The sequence below is a fragment of the Pogoniulus pusillus genome, chromosome Z, assembly GCF_015220805.1.
Source record: "Pogoniulus pusillus isolate bPogPus1 chromosome Z, bPogPus1.pri, whole genome shotgun sequence".
Lineage (NCBI taxonomy): Eukaryota > Metazoa > Chordata > Aves > Piciformes > Lybiidae > Pogoniulus > Pogoniulus pusillus.
The window spans coordinates 117466226-117478959 of NC_087309.1; the positions used below are offsets into that span (position 1 = coordinate 117466226).

The 12734-nt window shown below is 54.9% G+C and overlaps 1 protein-coding gene across 3 annotated transcripts in view; it reads left to right on the forward strand.

The window, feature by feature from the left end:
* The window catches only part of SMAD4 (SMAD family member 4), a 51866-nt gene continuing 39132 nt past the window's right edge, over positions 1 to 12734 (forward strand). For 2 of the 3 annotated variants that reach the window (XM_064176829.1, XM_064176831.1), the window contains exons 1-2: positions 1 to 352; positions 2346 to 2487. The gene's annotated coding sequence lies outside the window, so the exon portion shown is untranslated. The remainder of the gene's footprint in view (positions 353 to 2345; positions 2488 to 12734) is intronic. The other variant, XM_064176830.1, reaches the window with a different exon arrangement.

Here is a 12734-nt window from a genome sequence, read left to right on the forward strand (position 1 = left end):
TGGCGGCTGGACGTGTCGGCGGCGGCCGGGGCGAGCGGGCGGCCGGAGCCGCCGCAACAACAACAGCGAGGAGAAGGTGGCGGCGTCCGTCACCGGGCAGCCGGGCTCCCCCCTCCCCCGCGCCGGGGGCCTGTGACAGCCCCGCCCGGCCGCAGCCCCGGGGAGGGGAGGGAGGACTGGGCGGGGGGGAGGCGGAGGCCTGGCCCTGCTTCGCAGCGGTGGGGCCGGCTGAGGCGAGCGAAGGTTCCCCCCCAGCTGCCTGCCTCCCCTCCGCTGCTCTTGTCGCCCCTCGCCGCCGCCGCACGGCCGCGCCCGGAGAGCGGCCCCTTCGCCGAGGCCGCCCGCGGCCCAGGTAACATCCGCGCTTCTCGGCTCCCAGCCTCCGCCGGGCCCCCTGCTTCTCCGCTGTGTGTGGGGGGGTGTGTGTGCCGCTGCCGCTCCGGGGAGCCGCCGTCGCAGCTTCCCCCCCTTTCCTTCCCAGCACCGCCTGAAGGCTGCTTTCTCCTCGGCTTCTTCCGCGCTTCTTTTCCCTGCCCAGCTCCTTTCCCCACCTCCCCTCCTTCAGCGCGAAAAACCCCCACGAAAAACAACATCCCTCCTCCCTCCCGCTTCGAGCCCTGCCCTGAACTTTCGGTATACCCTTAAAGTGGTGCTCTCTCCGAGGCTCTTCCTCAGCCTTGTCCCCACTTCAACTTTTCCCTTTGCCGTCTTCGCCGCTGCCGCCCGCTGCAAAATGCCCGGGATGGTTCTGCCTGAGCCGCTTCGCCGAGCTTCGTCGAGCTCCGAAACCTGCCATCTTCCCTTGCCGGCGCCACGGCTTTGAGGCTTTTGGGCACCGGGGCTTTTAGCGAGGGTTTCCAGACGCCTCGGGGCTGCCCAGCACAGCGGCTCTCGACTGAAGAGCGGTCATAGAATCAGGCAGGTTGGAAGAGGCCTCCAAGCTCACCCAGTCCGACCTAGCACCCAGCCCTGTCCAGAGTCAGAGTCAGCCAAGTTGAAAGAGATCTCCAAGCTCACCCAGTCCGACCTAGCACCCAGCCCTGTCCAGAGTCAAAGAATTAAGCAGGTTAGAAGGGACCTCCAAGCTCACCTAGTCCAATTTATCACCCAGCTCTGTCCAGAGTCATCGGATCAGGCAGGTTAGAAGACAGCTCCAAGCTCACACAGTCCAACCTAGCACCCAGCCCTGTCCAGAGTCATAGAATCAAGCAGGTTGGAAGAGACCTTCAAGCTGAGCCAGCCCAACCTAGCACCCAGTCCTGTCCAATCAACCAGCCCATGGCACTAAGTGCCTTCTTTACTGCTTTTTATCCCTTCTCATCCCACTTTTAGGGTGTTGTTTTTTTACTGCGGGGTTGTCGGTTTTCATTGCGGGGGCATTGGGGGTGGTGGTTTGTGACTTGCTCCGGGTGTACACCGCGGAAGGCTGGTTAGTTTGTGGGGTAATCTGATGGTGAGTTTTAAGCCTCCTGATGACTTGGAGCCCGAAATTGTTCTCCTTGCAAGCCAACTGTTGTCAAACAGACGGAGGCTGGAGGCAGGGCCGCCGTGCCTTTGTCCACCGCTTCTCGGGTGGTGCGTGGGGTGGGCTGAGAGGAGCGCTGTGGCCGCTGTCAGCAGGCAGGAGCCGTTTCAGACCCTGCTTTTGTGGCCCTCAGCCTTCACACCGTGAGCCTCTGGGGCTTGTTGCTCGCTTTGGTGCTGGGAGTTATTTCCACCGCCAGGTTGTCGGCATATCTACACAGCCCTATCAAACCGAAGCCTGTTTTCGTACTCCAGCCTCACGATAAGTAGACAGCTTGGCCTTCAGGCCCTCCTCTTATCTCGGCCAGGTTGCTAAGGGAAGGAGTTTCTTCTTGCCTCGCATTCACGAACCTCTTTTGATTTGCTCGTTGCATAAACATGCGCGTTTAATATTGATAGAGGGAAGTTCGTTTCAAAGAGCTGGAAGCCCGAAGAGAGGCAGTAAGTGTCTCAAACTGATTAGAATGCCTTTTTTTTTGAGAGGACGGCTCTTTACATAATGCATTCAGGCGCAGCTCGCACAATGGGGATGGGAGTTCTGCGAGCTATCAACAGATTTCATGGAGAACAAAGGTGCTGGGCTGGGGATGGGGAGGGGGGAAGGAAGCAGAATGGGTCGGTCCCGGTGAGGTGTAGCTTCTGCCGCGCTGTTGTTAAGGTCCTCGCAGGAATGTCAGGACTCTGTTTTCCTACGTTGTTTAACCTTGTGAAAAACTCTACTTTTGGTCGAGGCTGGAATTTTCCATGCTTGCTTTTGCCCAGAGGTGATTTTTTTTCCCTTTTTTTTTTTTTTTTAAAGTGTTTTTCCTTTTTTTTTTAAGCTCGAACGAACGCAGAGAACATTATCCCCGTGCAGATCGCAATAAAGACCAGATGTTATCTAACACACCTACGGCTGGGCTATCGAAACACTTTGTGCAAGGGGACAGAAAAAAAATCGCACCACTCCTGCCTCTCGGCGAGGTCAGATTCTGCCTTTTAGTGCTTGGTGTAGCCACGATTGTTTCCTCTGTTTGTGAGGGTTTGACAAACTACTCTTTTGTCCTCGTCGAAGCCTTCTGCTACAGGGTGGGTCTTGCAGGGTCCGAGGAGGAGCCTGGGTTTGTCTACAGTGGGAACTTCCACCACCTTCTGCTTTCTGACTGTGGTTTCTCCTGCTCTTCCCAGCTTTCCACCCCAGGGTGCTGAGCTGGGATGAGGGATGACCTCTTGCTGCACGGTGGGACACCAAGGGTGGTTTCTGAGAGGTGAGGCAGTGTGGGTTGCCTATATCCAAGTTACGGAACGAGATCCAGTTGTTTCCCTGCCCAGCCCCTTGATGTAATGTCCTTCCTGCAGGGATCTTCCCTCTCTGCCCATACTGAAGCCCGTGCTGAAAAGAGAATTTTGTGTTGTTTGTTTTTCCCCCTCCAGCTCTCTTGTTTTCTCACAGATAAAAAGTTGAGAGGGGGAAGTGGAGCCAAAATTCAAAATGCAGCTTTTAAGGATTTAAAACAGGTCAGAATCACAGAATCAGTCGGGGTTGGAAGGCACCAGAGGGATCAGCCAGTCCCAACCCCCCTGCCGTGCCCAGGGACACCCTATCCTAGATCAAGCTGCCCACAGCCTCAGCCAGCCTGGCTTTAAACATCTCCAGGGATGAGGCCTCAGCCACTTCCCTGGGCAACCCATTCCAGCCTCATGCTCAACAACTTCCTCCTCACCTCCAGCCTGACTCTCCCCACCTCCAGCTCTGATCCATTCCCCCCACTTCTGGCACTCCCTGACAGCCTCAAAAGTCCCTCCCCAGCTTTTTTTGAGCTCCCTTCAGATCCTGGAAGGCCACAAGAAGGTCCCCTGGGAGCCTCCTCTGCTGCAGCCTGCACAGCCCCAACTCTTTCAGTCTGTGCTCACAGCAGAGCTGCTGCAGCCCTCTGAGCATCCTCCTGGCCCCCCAGCCACATCACAGCAGAGCTGCCTTTGTCACTGTCCTGTCACCCTACACATTACAAAGCCAAGCCTTTGCATGGGTTTTCTTACTGAGGTAGCAGTTTCTTGCAGGAGATAAAAGACCTGCAGCAGAAACCTTTGCTCTGCCTCCAGGATCAGTCTGCTGTGTTTGCAGAGCGCTTCTGGACCTGGTTGAAGTGCACAGGTGGGAGCTGAGAGAAGCAAAGATGCTGAGAGCTGCAGCCAGGCAGCTACAGCAGTCAATTTCTTCCACCGAGAACTGGCGTCCTGTAGTTTGTAACCATAGATTTTTATCAAGATGAAAGAGTTGCTACTTGGGCTTGGCTTAAAAGTCTTCTCCAGTTCCTTTGGTGCCGTCGTGTGTCTTAGGTTTTGGTAGCTACTAACAGATGAGCAGAATTGATACTGATGATTCAGATCCTCACACAAAAATAGTGTTCTGGGGAGCCCTAGCTCCTGCTGTGTGATGTGTGGTACCTTCCTGGTGCTCTCTCTCCAGCTGTTTAATACTAATTGTTCTTCTGACTCCAAACATCTTGTTCCTCTTCACCCTTTTGGGCAAGTAGAAAATAGCCTAATGTGCTGTGAAGTATCTGCAGCTGAATCACATCTTCATCTCTACATCAGATCACCTTCTGTTTCACTTGGTTATGGTTATTCTTTGTTGTTTTTTTTTATCAGGTTTATCCATTAAACTTCTACTACTGCATTATTAAACAGGAAAACTCAGTAGCAGAGGGTTTGCTGGCTGAGAGCTCTCAAATGTGTGTGCTTGCTTCTCATGCCAGCTTTGTGTTTGAATAATTCGGGAGGCAGCAGCTTATGCAAGAGCCTTTCATGCCCTTCAGTCGTGTGAAATGTATTAGCAAGATCACAGAATCAGTCAAGCAGGTTGGAAGAGACCTCCAAGCTCACCCTGTCCAACCTAGCACCCAGCTCTGTCCAGAGTCATAGAATCTACCAGGTTGGAAGAGACCTCCAAGGTCATCCAGTCCAACCTAGCACCCAGCCCTGTCCAATCATAGAATCAAGCAGGTTGCAAGAGAGCTCCAAGATCATCCAGCCCAACCTATCACTCAGCCCTGTCCAGTCAACCAGACCATGGCACTAAGTGCCTCATCCAGGCTTTTCTTGAACACCTCCAGGGATGGTGACTCCACCACCTCCCTGGGCAGCCCATTCCAATGCCAATCACTCTCTCTGCCAACAACTTCCTCCTAACCTCCAGCCTAGACCTGCCCTGGCACAGCTTGAGGCTGGGTCCCCATGTTCTGTTGCTGGCTGCCTGGCAGCAGAGCCCAACCTCACCTGGCTACAGCCTCCCTGCAGGTAGTTGTAGCCAGCAATGAGCTCTGCCCTGAGCCTCCACTTCTGCAGGCTGTCAGTTTGTGCTCGGTTCTAATTAGCCAGTTCATTAGCATTGCCTTGCTGCCTGCTGTCAGCACTGCCTGGAAATCTCTGACTGGGCTGGCTCTTACTGGTAGGTGCTGCTCCCAGAGCATCAGGGGCAACTTCAAATTATTTTTTCCCTGTTTCTTAAGTGAATTATCTTTATCTTCACAGCTTGGAAATGAGATTTAATATTGGGATGAGACTGAACAAGGCCAAGGGCAGGTTCTACACTTTGGCCACAACAACCCCAAGTAGCACTGCAGGCTGGGGCCAGAGTGGCTGAGAGCAGGCAGGCAGAGAGGGCCCTGGGGGTGCTGTGAGAGAGCAGCTGCAGAGGAGGCAGCAGTGCCCAGGTGGGCAGCAGAGCCAGTGGCATTCTGGGCTGGCTCAGGAGCAGTGTGGGCAGCAGCACCAGGGAGGTTCTTGTGCCCCTGTGCTCAGCACTGCTCAGGCCACCCCTGCAGTGCTGTGTCCAGCTCTGGGCTCCTGCATTGCAGAGAGCTGCTGAGGTGCTGGAAGGTGTTGAGAGCAGGGCAGCAAGGCTGGGGAGGGGCCTGGAGCACAGCCCTGTGAGGAGAGGCTGAGGGAGCTGGGGGGGTGCAGCCTGCAGCAGAGGAGGCTCAGGGCAGAGCTGATTGCTGCCTGCAGCTGCCTGCAGAGAGGCTGTATCCAGGTGGGGTTGGGCTCTACTGCCAGGCAGCCAGGGTCAGAAGAAGGGCACAGAGGCTGAAGCTGTGGCAGGGCAGGTTGAGGCTGGATGTGAGGAGGAAGTTGTTGTCAGAGAGAGTGATTGGCACTGGAATGGGCTGCCCAGGGAGGTGGTGGAGTGGCTGTGGCTGGAGGTGTTGCAGCCAAGCCTGGCTGGGGCACTGAGTGCCATGGTCTGGTTAATTGGGCAGGGCTGGGTGCTAGGTTGGGCTGGATGAGCCTGGAGCTCTCTGCCAACCTGGTTGATTCTGTGACAAGTAGGTTTTTGGCTGAGGGGATGTTACTTACCTTAATGAGTTCATTCATTTCCCTCCTCATCCCACCGCACGACTGTCCAGAGCTGCAGGCTGTGCACCTTTCCCTGTGACATTAAACAGAGTCATTTAGGCTGGAGAGAAAACCTTTGTGTCATCAGCCCAACACTGCCAGGTTACCATGGAATAGTTCAGGGTGGAAGGGGCCTCAGAGGTACACCACCTCTGTACAGCTGTGGAATCTCCCCAGGGATGGGGACTCCAGCTCTGCCTTGTGTCAGTGGTGCCCCATGTCTAAGCTAAACCTCCTCTGGTGCATCTCGAGGTCATTCCTTGTCTCCTGTCCGTGGAAAAGAGACCAACCTCCGTCTTGCTCCATCCTCCTTTCAGGGAGTAGAGACCTCAGATGTTGGGAGCTTGCTTTGTTGTTTTGATGCGTGTTTTTTTTCTGTCTGGAGACCTTAATGGTAATCGTCCCTTAAGTCATAGCTCATCACAAAGGATTTTCTGCCTGGAAATCTGCTGAGTTGCCTAGACCCCTCTGTAGTATGTTACACTGGATAATGGCCAAGTGATCTTCAGACACCTAGCACACTTAGAAATGCTGATGGTACCTGATGGATGCTGTCACACACACACGCACTCACTTCTTTGGCTTCCAGGTCTGTAGCATCCCTCTACATGAAAGAGCTTGATTGTTGCAACACCTTCTTCTCACTTGCTTCCTGGGATAGGACAAGCAGCAATGGATGGAAGCTGCAGCACAGGAGGTTCCAGCTCAGCACAAGGGGAACTTCTTGCCTGGAAGGGTCCCAGAGCCCTGGCACAGGCTGCCCAGAGAGGTTGTGGAGTCTCCTTGTGTGGAGCCTTTCCAGGCCCTGTCTGGGTGTCTTCTTGTGTGCCCTGAGCTGGATTGTGTGGTCCTGCACTGGCAGAGGGGGATTGGACTCGATGATCGCTTGGGGTCCCCTGGCATCCTCTGATCCTGATCCTTTGATGTCTGCGGTAACAACCCTGACAGATACAGCAGCACTAAATGTTCACAGGTTTATTTACATGCACTGTAGAGCAGTTGTGCACAGTGGCTGTTAAAAACCTGTGCTCGTGGTGCTTGCCTCAGGATAGTTCAGTTGGAAGTTCAAGAGTGGTAGGGAACTACTGGAGAGAGTTCAGCAGACGCTAAGGGGCACAGAGCATCTCTCTGTGAGGAGCAAAGGCTGAGAGCCCTGGGGCTGAGAACCTGCACAAGAGCAGCCCCAGAGGGCATCTGAGCAGTGCTCAGCAAGAGATAAAGGAGCTGTGGGGGGCAAGAGGCTGGGGCCACGCTCTGGTCAGTGGTGCCCAGCGACAGGACAAGGAGCAATGGGCACAAAATGTCACCCAGGAGGTTCCATCTGAACAGGAGGAGAATGTTTGGTGTGAGGGTGCTGGAGCAGGCTGCCCAGAGAGGTTGTGGAGTCTGCTTGTCTGATGAATTTCCAACCCCCATCCTTGGCCATTTTGCTGCTGGGCAAGCTGCTGTGGATGCCCTGCTTTAGCAGGGAGTTTGGACTGGATGATCTCCAGAGGTCCTTTCCAAACCATACCATGCTGTGGAGGGACCCACAATGATCATTTGAAGTGATCTGAGGTGACCCAGAACTGTTATGTGATCAGTTTGTAGGAAAGATGGCAAATCTGCCTCAGCCTTGCCATTTAAAGGCTTCCCGAGACCCAACTCTGTGTCATCTGATACTCAGCACATGTAGAGTCTCTTTTCTTTGGTTTTGGCTGGCTGCATTTCCCTCACAACTGTTTAGTTCAGGCCTCCTGTGCCTGTTGTGGCAGATCCATCTTGTGTTGCTCCTTCACTTCTGGGTCTGTGCGTGCTCTCTCTGCCCCTGGCTTCTCTTGGGCACCTTAACCGGTCTGCCTTACCAGCATCTCTGGACCCTCAGCACTGTGTCTGTGTCTTTTCTGTGCTGATCTTCTCTTATCACAGCTTTTCAAAGGGTTGTTATGGCATCCCAGTATCACAGTATCACCAAGGTTGGAAGAGACCTCACAGCTCATCAAGTCCAACCCTTTACCACAGAGCTCAAGGCCAGACCATGGCACCAAGTGCCACGTCCAATCCTGCCTTGAACAGCTCCAGGGACGGCGACTCCACCACCTCCCCGGGCAGCCCATTCCAGTGTCCAATGACTCTCTCAGGGAAGAACTTTCTCCTCACCTCCAGCCTAAATTTCCCCTGGCGCAGCCTGAGGCTGTGTCCTCTCGTTCTGGTGCTGGCCACCTGAGAGAAGAGAGCAACCTCCTCCTGGCCACAACCACCCCTCAGGTAGTTGCAGACAGCAATAAGGTCACCCCTGAGCCTCCTCTTCTCCAGGCTAACCAATCCCAGCTCCCTCAGCCTCTCCTCGTAGGGCTGTGCTCAAGGCCTCTCCCCAGCCTCGTCGCCCTTCTCTGGACACACTCAAGCATCTCAATGTCCCTCCTAAACTGGGGGGCCCAGAACTGAACACAGCACTCAAGGTGTGGTCTAAGCAGTGCAGAGTACAGGGGCAGAATGACCTCCCTGCTGCTGCTGGCCACACCATTCCTGATGCAGGCCAGGATGCCACTGGCTCTCTTGGCCACCTGGGAGGAGTTGGAAGGGACCTCTTGGAATCATTCTCTCGACCACCCTGCTCAAGCAGGGCACCCGCAGCAGCTTGCCCAGCAGCACAGTGGCTAGCCTCGGTACTGCTCTCTGCCAGAATCAGGCTCTGAGGACTTGGAAGCTCTCCCAACAAGGAGACCCCACAGCCTCTCTGTGCAGCCTACTCCAGGCCTCCAGCACCCTCACACTAGGAAAATTTCTCCTCCTGTTCAGGTGGAACCTCCTGGGTTACACTTTGTGCCCATTGCTCCTTGTCCTGTCGCTGGGCACCACCGACAGCAATCTGGCCCCAGCCTCTTGCCCTCTGCAGCTCCTTTATCTCTTGCTGAGCACTGCTCAGGTGCCCCCTGGGGCTTCTCTTCTGCAGGCTCTCAGCCTTTGCTCTTCACAGAGCTGCTCCAGGCCTCTCAGTATCTTTATAGTCTCTCCAGTATCATAGAATCATAGAATCAACCAGGTTGGAAGAGGCCTCCAAGCTCCTCCAGTCCAACCTAGCACCCAGCCCTACCCAGTCAACCAGACCATGGCACTAAGTGCCTCATCCAGGCTTTGCATGAACACCTCCAGGGACGGTGCCTCCAGCACCTCCCTGGGCAGCCCATTCCAATGCCAATCACTCTCTCTGCCAACAACTTCCTCCTAACATCCAGCCTAGACCTGTCCTGGCACAACTCCAGACTGTGTCCCCGTGTTCTGTTGCTGGTTGCCTGGGTAGTTCCCTGTCTGTCTTGAACTGGGCACAGTGCTCCAGATGTGTCCTCACTAGGGCAAGAGTAGAGAAGGAGGAGATCCTCCCTCCACCTGCTGGCACACCACTTGGCTTTCTTAGCCGTCAGGGCACACTTAGTGGCTGGTGGTGAGCTCGTCCAGCAGCACTGCCAGATCCTTCTCTGCAGAGCTGCTCCCTGGCAGGTTCCGTTGCTGCCCCGGCACTGGCAGGCGCCGCTTTCGCGTTGGTGCCAAGGCTGTGCCCTGCGCTTTATCTGACTGTTTTCTTCCCCTTGAAATCCGGCACTTCCAATTCTTAAACAGCTGATAGGCGATTCCTGCATCCCTCCTTATCGCCGCTTTTGTCCCGCACACACAGCGCAAGCGGGAGCCTCGCCCTGGCCTCTTGTGCGTTGTGGAGGCTTAGCAAAACCAGCGCCCAGAAAGTGCCCCCGGCGTGGGGGTGGGGGGAGGGGGGAAGAGGTGTGGTTTAGGGCCCTTTGCCTCTCTCCGACAGCAATTATCCGGTGGCATTTGGGCTGTCACATTTTTAGACCGGGTTTCTGGTCGAATTTGATCCCTCCGCAGCTGCGGGCCGCCTCCACGCCGCGGTAGGAGAGGCGCGGCGCGGCGGCTGGTGTGCCGTGTCAGGCGCGGGTGCGCTGCCGTGCCCGGCGGCTGATCGCGGCTCTGCCCCTGCCCCTGCCCCGGCGAGCCGTCCCTCCCTCCTGCTCTGCCTGCTTCCAGGGTGATTACCTCCCTTTTCTTCACCTTTATTTTCCTTCTGGTTGATTGTTCCTCTGGAGGGTGTCGGTGGTTCTCTCCCCCGCGCCTCGCAGGGGGTGTGGGGAGAGCGGGAAGATAGGAGAGGTGCGAGTGTGAGAAGTGTTGTTGGGAACGCTTGGGAGGGGGGAGAGGGGCAGAGAAGCGTGTTCTGTCTGAGGGATCAGCGTTTGCAGCCTCTCGGCAGGCTGTGAACGGGAGGCGTTTGGAGGCAGGGCTTTTCTTCCATTCAGATCCAGGGCTCGCTTGGCCGAAGGGCTGCAGATGGAGGTTTCTCTGTGCTTTTCAGCAGCCCCTGCCCTTAGGTCCGGGTTGTGGTAACCACCTCTGTCAAAGCAAAGAAATGGAGCCTGTGTGTGTTTTTTCCAGCTATGAAAAGCAGAAAACCTTCTAATTCTAACCTGCTTGAACCTTCTTCAGAGCACCCCTGTGTGTCTGCCTGCCTCTTGGAGGTCTCTTCAGTGCCATGGTCTGGTTGATTGGGTCGGGCTGGGTGAGAGGTTAGGCTGGATGAGCCTGGATGGGGCACTTAGTGCCATGGTCTGGTTGATTGGACAGGGCTGGGTGCTAGGTTGGGCTGGCTGAGCTTGGAGGTCTCTTCCAAGCTGAGTGATTCTGTGAAGTCTATTTGCATTGGAATGGGCTGCCCAGGGAGGTGATGGAGTTGCCCTCCTTGGAGATGTTCAAGCCAAGCCTGGATGAGGCACTTAGTGCCGAGGTCTGGATTGGGCTGGGTGCTAGGTTGGACTGGATGAGCTTGGAGGTCTCTTCCAACCTGCTTGATTCTGTGATTCTGTGAAGCTCTTCACAGAGAGAGTGATTGGCATTGGAATGGGCTGCCCAGGGAGGTGGTGGAGTGGCTGTGCCTGGAGGTGTTGCAGCCAAGCCTGGCTGGGGCACTGAGTGCCATGGTCTGGTTGGCCGTCCAGGGCTGGGTGCTAGGCTGGGCTGGCTGAGCCTGAATGAGGCACTTAGTGCCATGGTCTGGTTGGTTGGCCAGGGCTGGGTGCTAGGTCGGGCTGGATGAGCCTGGAGGTCTCTTCTAACCTGGGTGATTCTGTGGTTCTCTGCATGCTTTTCTTTTTGTGGGTGAAGGATTTCCATCTGAAATACACCTCAGCCCCCTCCAGGGCCCATCCAAGAGAACTGTGTCTCCTCAGTACCTCCTGCACTGTCTGAAGAGTTGGTGGAAATATTTGGAAGTCCTGGCTTAGGCTGGTTTTGTTACCCTTGGGGGTTTTGGTGTAGAATATTACTTGCTGATGCAACTGAAAAAAAAAAGAAATACTGGCAAATAAGGTGATGTTTTAATTTTCTGTGCCATAAAAGGATTGATTATCTCTTTGAGTGAGGATTTTTGGCTTGATACTTTGCTCACTTTGTTTTGCTCACTTTTGTGCTAGGATTTTTGGTTTGGTACTTTGCTCATTTTGGGTTTTTGCTTAATTTCCCCCCCCCCCCCCCCCCAGCTAATCAGGATCATAGAATCACAGGCACCACAAGGAGCAGCCAGTTCCAATCCCCCTGCCATGCCCAGGGACACTCTACCTCAGCCTCAGCCAGCCTGGCCTCAAACATCTCCAGCCATGGAGCCTCAACCACCTCCCTGGGCAACCCCTTCCAGCCTCTCACCACTCTCATGCTGAAAAACTTCCTCCTCACCTCCAGCCTCACTCTCCCCACCTCCACCTTTGCTCCATCCCCCCCAGTCCTGGCACTCCCTGACACCCTCAAAAGTCCTTCCCCAGCATCCTCCTGGCCCTGCTCTGGATACACTCCAGCATCTCCACATCCTTGCAATGGGGGCTCCTAAACTGGATGCAGTACTCCAGGTGGGGTCTCAGCAGAGGGGAACACTTTGCTTCTGCAGAGCTCTCCTGGAGCTCTCAGCTGGCTTTTAGAGGAGATGCTGAAGGTAAATCCTCTCTCACTTTTTTGAGTCAGGCAGATGGCTGCTTTGAGGCAGTTAATCTGAGAGCAGTGGAAGGGCTCCAGCCTGCGGCGCTGCTTCTTTTTGCTTCCCTGCCCATAAGGTAACTGCTAAGAGCATCGAGGGCGCTGCTGTGAGAGCTCAGTGATGTTACTTCTTCCATGTAGATAAGTCAATAATACCTTTGATTTCCCTTTACATGAGGTGGCATTGCTATCACAGATTGCCTGTGCTTGCTTGTCTTATTTGAAAGCCTATTTGATTCAGGTAACCCTCTCTGCCCGAGCCCTCCGCCGGCGTGGAAGTGAAGGCATGTGGCACCAGTGCTGCCTTTTTAATTTTAGACAGCTGCTTCATGTTTTGAATTTCACTGCAGAGGCTGAAAAGATCCCTCCTCCTTGGGGCCAGGCAGCCCTGGGGAGGTAGGATGGACAGAGGGGTTGTGGTGTTTGCGCCGCTCTGTGCTTGTCTTGGGGAAGAGGTTTGGGTTATGGTTGCTTCTGAGTTCCCTGAGATAGCAGTGTGCTTGCTGCAGATCAGCAGAGTTGGTCTTGGTTAGCTGGCAGTCCTCACTGCATTACTCCTTCAGATTTAACTCCTCCTCAGAAGTTCTTAGTGTCATAGAATCATAGAATCAACCAGGTTGGAAGAGATCTCCAAGCTCATCCAGTCCAACCTAGCACCCAGCCCTATCCAAACAACCAGACCATGGCACTAAGTGCCTCATAGAATCAAGCAGGTTGGAAGAGACCTCCAAGCTCACCCAGCCCAACCTAGCACCCAGCCGTGGCCAATCAACCAGACCATGGCGGCACTAAGTGCCCCAGCCAGGCTTGGCTCAACC